The sequence below is a fragment of the Monodon monoceros genome, unplaced genomic scaffold, assembly GCF_005190385.1.
Source record: "Monodon monoceros isolate NGI ecotype Baffin Bay Population unplaced genomic scaffold, NGI_Narwhal_1 Super_Scaffold_18, whole genome shotgun sequence".
In the NCBI taxonomy this organism is placed as follows: domain Eukaryota; kingdom Metazoa; phylum Chordata; class Mammalia; order Artiodactyla; family Monodontidae; genus Monodon; species Monodon monoceros.
The window spans coordinates 176,202,370-176,210,048 of record NW_021703774.1 but is presented as its reverse complement, the minus strand read 5'-3'; the positions used below and the strand labels follow the sequence as shown (position 1 = coordinate 176,210,048).

Here is a 7,679-nt window from a genome sequence, read left to right as displayed (position 1 = left end):
GGAGGGGCGGGGGGCCGGCGGGCGGGGGCCGGGCCCAGCGAGGAGGAGGAGCCGCGGAGGGAGGGCCGGCGCCTCCCCCACCCGGACCGGGCATCCCCGCCGCTCCCGGGCCCGGCGCGGCCCCCGCCCCCCGCGCCGGGCCCGGTGGGGGCCGCGGGGCGGAAAGTTTATCCTCCTCAGGCCCCCTCCGGCCCCGCGCCCCGCTGCCCCGGACCGGTCCCCGTCGGGGCACCGCCGGCGCTCAGCCTCGCCGTCCCTGGTTCTCGGCGGCGGGGCCGGGCAGTCTCTGTCCAGCCTCACCCTGGAGCCCCGTGGGCGCCTCCCAGAGCCGGCGGGGTCCCCGCGCTTCTCCCCACCAGGGGGACCCCCTCCTGCTGAGCGTCCCCGGGCCGAAGGGCCTCGTGTGACCCCTCCCCCTTCCGTTCCTGGGAGGGGGCCTGCGCAGCATCCCCGCCCCCAGCAGTCGCTCCCATCCTACTCTTGCCCTTGCACCCCTAGCAGCCAGGAGGGTGGGGTCTTCGTTTCTGTGGCAAGTGTTGATCTCCATATTCCCTTGCCCTTTACCTTCTGTGACCCTGATCCTCCTTTGGCAGAGGGGTCCGTATCATCCTCTCATCCTCTGTGGAATCTTTTGGGGCCTCTGCACACCATTTATTGACCCTTTTGTCAGGACAAGGGGACTCGGGCTCCCCATGTTCTTCTTCCCTCACCCAGTGGATAGTGGGGCCCTGTGCAGCTCTGAAGTCATTTCTAAATAGGAAAGCACATACTTCTTACAGATTATGCACGCTCTCCGCACACTTTCCTGGGTTAGGGTGAGCTCATTTCCTGAATACCCTTTGAGTTGCCCTCTCTCTCTTTTGGGAGGAACTGGACATTCCACTGCTCCTTTCCCCATCTGTCTCTCTCCCCTGACACGTCTCTCTCCTTGGAGTTTCTCGTCTGGGTGAGGGTGGTTGCCCCATCAGATACAGGGCCGGGGTCCCGGCAGTGACGGCCTGTGTCTGAGGGAAACGGGTCTATTTTTGCTTCCAGTTTACTCTCGCTCTTAGGTCGGGGCAGCATTCATCAGTTGACGCTACCCTCCCCCCCCCAGAAAGAGGTTCATGTGCCCTTGGCTTTTGGTGTTCGGATTACTGTCTTCTGTGCAGTGAGAACCAGACTTCATACATCCTACATTCAAGAGACTTTGAACCTTCCCTGGAAATAAACTTCCCATTTCTTTTTTAAGAGAACTCATATCCTCCTTATGGCTTCTGTTTCCCAGTCAGCCATATTTAGTGAGCCTGTTACCTTGACTTTTTCTAATTTTCTTAAATTGTATTCATGTTGGCTGGGTAAGAAGAAGCCATATGCCTTTCCATCCAGAAAAGGGAGTGTAGACACCCATGTCGCCCACATGCCATTCGGGAAGAGGTTGCTAGTGTGCTCCTTGTTGTACTAGAACCTTCCTTGGGCCCTGGTGTTGTCTCTCGTGGGATGCAAACATTTCTTTCAATCTTATAGGTTCCAGGTGAAGGGGAAATTTAGATGCTTTCTGTTTTTTTGCTGCTCTGGTTCCTTTTTGGCAAAAAATGATACTATGCATTTGTTTATATGTATATATGCACATAGGCATGTATTTATATGTGAAATCATATCCTTTACCTATACACAGGAAGTTGGAAGGGTTAGATGACTCTCTGTACATCTTGGGTGTATATGGGGACCTTGACGTGTAAGGACATAGCTATGTATCACTGTTGTTGGTAACTCTTCAGGCTTAGAGGAGTCAGAAGACTCATTGATAAATGGCCAATTCTTAACCGCTCTTTCCTTTGTCATTTGTACTGTACTGAATAAGCAGAATGACATCCTGAATGTCCACCAAGTCCCTGAATACACAAAGTGTAGAGGGCTTGCCCATGTGCACCAAAACTTAGGCATTCTGAATTTAGGGGTGGTCTTCTCTGCTTGGTTCTTCACGGGGTGAAAAGTTCCCATCTTGACTTCTTTACTGCCGTGTAGGAGAGAGAGATTTCATGTATTTTGGGCACAGGATAGGGGCAGGTGAGAAGAATATGTGTTTCTGTGACAGAACTAGGAATGAATGGCCATAAATATGTCACTTTTATTTTGGCCATTTAAATAATTGAGAGAGGTTGTGCACATTAGGAAAAGGTACCTTTGGGAAGGCCTGTGACACTTTGTGGAAGGCTGGGAGGGATGATTCTCCAGGTTTTCTCTGAGCATCACAGTTTGTGTATTTGGCCATTTCCCCTTGGCTCTGGGGCCCCTCCCTCCCCTGCCTCCCATAGCTGGAATGAATGGTTGTTGGGTGCCTCACTCAGCAGCCCAGTCTTACTTTGGGACAGGTCGAGTGTGGAGCCCCGTCCTCCCCGACAAGCTTTGTCAAGACTGCGCTTTTGGACCTTGAAGCGCTTTTCTAGCCAGGAGACTCTCTACCTGGGTTACTGAGTCCGGGGCAAGGTTACCTGGAGGATTGCTCAGCATGAGTCGTTGACTTCACGGCTTTGCCCCTCAGTCAGTATTGAGTTATCCGGTGGGTATCATACCCGTTGTCTGAAAGTTGTGCTTTTGACCTCAATTTCCTTTTTTTTTTTTTTTAAAGTTTTTATGCTATTTCTATTCTGCCTGCATCTGTATTCAGTTGATGGAATTGTGTATTTTTAGGGCGTAGTATTAACGACCCTGGGAAAACAAGAGTTGACTATCTGATGTATATGTTGGCATGTTCCCAGTAGAGTCCTCTCTCTTCCAGTGGTGGATCCTCTCCTGCTCTTCCCTGTACCACCGACTGCCTTTTGGAATTTTCCCTGCCCACCAGGGTGCTCCATTCCGTGGGCAGTAGAACGAAAATGGTAAAGGTTAGAGGAACACACCGGAGGTTAGTGTGCAAAGTTAATGTTCCTTTCTTGGAGTTTGATGCAGTTGTGCTTTCTGTGTCACCTGTCCCCGTAGATTATTGGAGATCAGCTTTTTCCTCTTACTTTTCCAGTGCACGGTCAGGTAGACAGGTTCTGTTCTCTTAATGATTTTTCTTTTTTATATCTTTCTGTTAGAGCATCACTCTCCCCTGCCCGCAGCCCCCTCTCCCCTTACCCCCAGCTTTCTGGACAAGGTTGGGTGACCCACGGGACATCTCTTCCCTGGCCTTTTTGAAGACCTGACTTATCCTGCGCCTGGGAAATGTTGGGTTTCTTCATCTCATTGTTCAGTGGATTCAGAATGTTGACGTGTTCGCGGCAACCTGTACTCATGGTCGGGTTGGGTCAGATTTTCCTTTTCCAAACAGTAGCGTTGCTCTTGCCTCCTCTTTGAGACATCTTTATATATCCTGCTTATCCACATTTTTCCATTTCTTTAGTTTTTAGGCTTTCCTCTTAAAATAACCTATTCTTTAGAGTCAGGTGGCATTATTTTAGCTCTCTGTTTATGCTGGGTGTGGCCCCTGTGCTTGGTGGGATTATATTTCTTTCTGGCTACTTATCAGTTGGCCCATCTTCTAGCTTAACATTTCTTCCCTTCCTCATTCCTCTGGGCCATTCTTCGTTTCCCATTTCCTGAGTTTTGGGGAAATACATCTTTGTGTGCAGTTGTACTTCTTTCTAATTTCCTTATGGAAAAAGCAACAGAAGGTGATTCTCATGTTCTCTTCCTTTCCCCTCCTAGTTGCGCGCATTGCCTCCTTTGTGCGACCTTTGAATTTGGCCTTTTGGAGAGAAGTTGTTTTTACATCCATGTTCCCATCACTGAGTGCATTCATCCTGGAGACCTTCATTCACTGAGCTTGTATTACGTGCAGGGATCTGTGTGTGCGTGGGGGGGCAGGTTATGTAACTCTGCTTGAGACCATAGGGGTCTTCTTAGCCTTTTAGTGCAAATGACATCGCTGCGTATCTTGTGCTTGTCTTTTTATGTATTCGTGTAAGGAATTCTTTTCTGAACTTGTTTGGATTGTAATCTTACAAAGAGATACTCTAATAGTGTACTATCCCATTGAGCTTTTCCCTGTCCCTGCTGGAGTCGGGGTGGTGGAGAGGGTGGAGGGCAGACTGGGAGAAGCACTCAACAGCCTTCCTTCAGACTGTGTGTGGGGTGTGTGGGGGTGTGGGTGTGTGTGTAGAAAAAAGTAGTCAGTCTTCTTCCTAAATGTCTAGGTATAACTTCTAGGTCATTTAGATATATGTTGATTGGGGCGCTTGTATAACATTTGAACAGCAGCATAGTAGGGATTGTATAGAACGTGAAATCAAATACATCCTTTATAGAAGGAAGTGACAGAACATTTTCTCATGATTAACTGGTAAATTTCATATTATCAGATAGTAAGGACAGTATGCGCTGCTGGTACATTTTCACTGCCAGGAAGTGTTATATCTAAATTTTACGCCTAATTGTAGTGACCATTCTTAGGCTAGGTATCTGGTATACATATCACTGCTTTTGTTTATTATGTGACTTTTAGTTCTTTACGCTTTTTATTGGTACTGTTATTCGTGTCCTTTCTTTATTTTGGTAAATAGCCTTATAGTGTTTTGGGGTGTAGGTTTGGTGTGCCTAATGATGAGAGTAATGATAAAGAATTAACCTGAAATGTACTTTTTCTTTTCCTCCTATGTTAAATCCGATTTCCCCTCTACAATATCTGTAGAAACCAATTTTGCTAGTGTTTCACTCTTAAGAAGAGCTCTTGTTTAAGATTGTTGTAGTATGGGGTTTGCCATTGTCCTTTATCTGTGTGAATATGTGACTGAATATTTTCTGTGGGGACAAGGTGATGTGTGTTTCTGTTGTATTTCCATTATAACAGATCATTTTCTAAAATGTTCTGTACCTTCTAGAATTACTTACCATGATCTTTTTTTTTCTTTTTGATGTTCTAGGTGACTTAAATCCTACCTCCCTTTCTTCCCACAAGGTTTGTTTATTGCCCTTCTCATTGTTATTATAAAAAAAAATTGTAGATTACTGTATTTATAGCCTTTCTGTCATTCAGTAAAGAGGGATGCCCACCATTCTTTTTGTCCTGTAGTAAGAGGCAGTGTTATTTCTTGTAGGGAGATGGAATGGGATTTAAGCCACAAGGTAAGGGGTGATGGTAGTATTTGTAACTGGATAGCATCCTCGGTGAAACACTGTGTCCTTTTGGCGCCTGGGCCTCCCCGTGTAGAATTTTGGAAATTTTTGTTTTTGCTGCATTTAGCCAACTTCTTTCTGTTTCTTTGGCTTGATAACGATACACTTCTTTGGGCAGAGGCAGCAAGTATACTACTGATACTTCATTTGGGGCCTTCATTCACGAGGTAGTGTGGGGTCTTCTAATATCACGCTGCCTGTCTTAGTACCATCTCTGGTCTTTGGTGTCTTTGAGGATGAGGGCAGGAAGTGTTCTGGCTCCGCTTCTGTGTCCATAGAACATGAGTTAGGATGCACGGTCATTCACCCCCTATTCCAGATTATAGTGTGTAATCTGTCTTTCTTTTCTTTTTATTTATTTTTTGAATACCTAATCAGGTTCAGGATATAGTTGATCAGACGCTATTAGATCCCTGTATCTTGTGCCATCCATGGATGTCGTGGCCATCAGTCCTGCGATTAAGATGTGTTACCATTCTGTCATTGGGACTTGTAAACATATAGATGGTCTTCCATCCTGTGATATTTGTCATGTATTTGTAAGGAGAGTGTTTCTTTGTATATATTGACAAGGACAGCCATCCTTGAATTTTTTATATGGTGGGACGCAGTAAAGGGTGTTTTTTTTTCTCCCCATCAGTATGCTAGCTGTGTATTTCTGAGGTTCTCTTGCATCTTTCTGCTTTGAACGCCATTGCTTGTAGAAGGTCATGGGCCTCCTCGTGTAAAGATTGGTAATGCTTCCTGAGCATTTTTTAGTTCATTACCCTGGACTAAAAAAGAAATATTATGTACCCCACTGCAAAGAGAGGCCAAGTGTCAGCCACATTACTTCCCTTTTCACTTTTTTTTAAGAGGGTTGTTCATTTACTTTCAGATAATTGACATACCGTAAGCTGGAATGACCAGAGATATTTTTGAAATGGTTCTTCTTCTACATTCACCCCAGTGTTTTGCTCATTCTTGGTAGAATTGCATGTTCTCTTCCACATGAGTCCCTCATTTGGAAAAGTGCAGTCCCATTTTATTTCTCTTTTTCAGATTTAGCCAGGCCCTTCAAGACATGTAATGAACGTATCCCTTTCTGAGCCTGTTAGGAGAGGGTATCGGCAGGGGAGGAAGACGTGCTGGTTGGGGCTGGACCCCTCACTCTGCTCTCTGCAGTATGGCTTTGTACTTACAGGTGTCTGATGTGACGTGCCTTCAAGTAAATGTTTGGGGCTGAGTTCTGAACAGTTTTAAACACGTCACCACCTGGACACTGATTAAATGGCATTAATCTCACCCGTGATCTCACTTCCTAATGTCACCCAAAATACAACCCCCCCCACCCCCACCGCCCAAATCTAAAAACAGCACTCATAACAAAATCCCCAAAAAGGAAACCATGAAGGCCGGCTCTGACCCCGCCTCCTCTGCGGCTCAGCTGCTAGCTTTGGACATGTTGTCAGTCGCTCCTTTTTGCATAGACAGCCTTCAGTGGGGTTGGCAGGTGACACAGAGCATTCAGTCATTTAACAGACCGTGCCAGTCTCTCCTATCTTTCCTTAGCAGTTACCACAAGGTAAGATCATGTATTTAGTCACTTAAAAACACTTGCCAAGTGGATTTTTCCTCCTTTATTTCCACCTAACCTTTAGAGTGAATACTGGAATTTGTCTTCTCATGGTAATAGTGAGTTACTGTGTCCCTACTTTTGTGTCCAACATCTATGAGAAAATGGGGCACTAACTCTCTGAAACGGCAGTCCGACTCACCAGGACTCGGACCTTCTCTCTGTGGCCTGCACATCATTGCGGAGATGACTTATAACTTTCAGCTAAATCTAGTGTCTGTAACAAGTGATAAACCAGATATTTAAGTCTATTTAATCTTTTTTACAGCATACGTTTAACAGTATGTATCTGTGTTATATTAGAATGATATGCAGATACAGCCAGAGGTACTCCTGCAACTAAAAAAAAAGAAAGAGAGAAAGAAAACAAAGGCTTTTTTCTACTTTGAAAAACAGGTACTATCTTTTTTTCCTTCATCAGGGTTGATTTAGATTGCCAGAAAGCATTTCTGAGGGTACAGCAATACAATCAAGAGTTAGTCTTTTTAAAACTTAGATTTGGTTTTTAATTCTTAGCTGAAAAGTTATTTTTATTTATTTATTTATTTTTGCGGCATGTGGGCCTCTCACTGTTGCGGCCTCTCCCGTTGCGGAGCACAGGCTCCAGACGCGCAGGCTCAGCGGCCATGGCTCACGGGCCCAGCTGCTCCGCGGCACGTGGGATCTTCCCGGACTGGGGCACGAACCCGTGTCCCCTGCATCAGCAGGCGGACTCTCAACCACTGCACCACCAGGGAAGTCCCCTGAAAAGTTATTCTTGAGGAGGTATGTGCCCCACTGGTTTTCTGGGGCACATGGATATCAAACCACTTGGAAGCAATAAAAAGAAATTGGTACAAAGTGGGAAGTTACCAAAGAGAAGGAAAAGATGCGATAGTGAAGAAATTACCCATTTATTTTTAAAAAATAATCTCAAAATGATGAC

General features: G+C 45.9%; 1 protein-coding gene across 8 annotated transcripts in view; it reads left to right on the top strand.

Moving 5' to 3' along the window:
* Positions 1–7,679, top strand: part of CAMTA1 (calmodulin binding transcription activator 1) — an 823,330-nt gene that overhangs the window by 784 nt on the left and 814,867 nt on the right. The window lies entirely within an intron of this gene.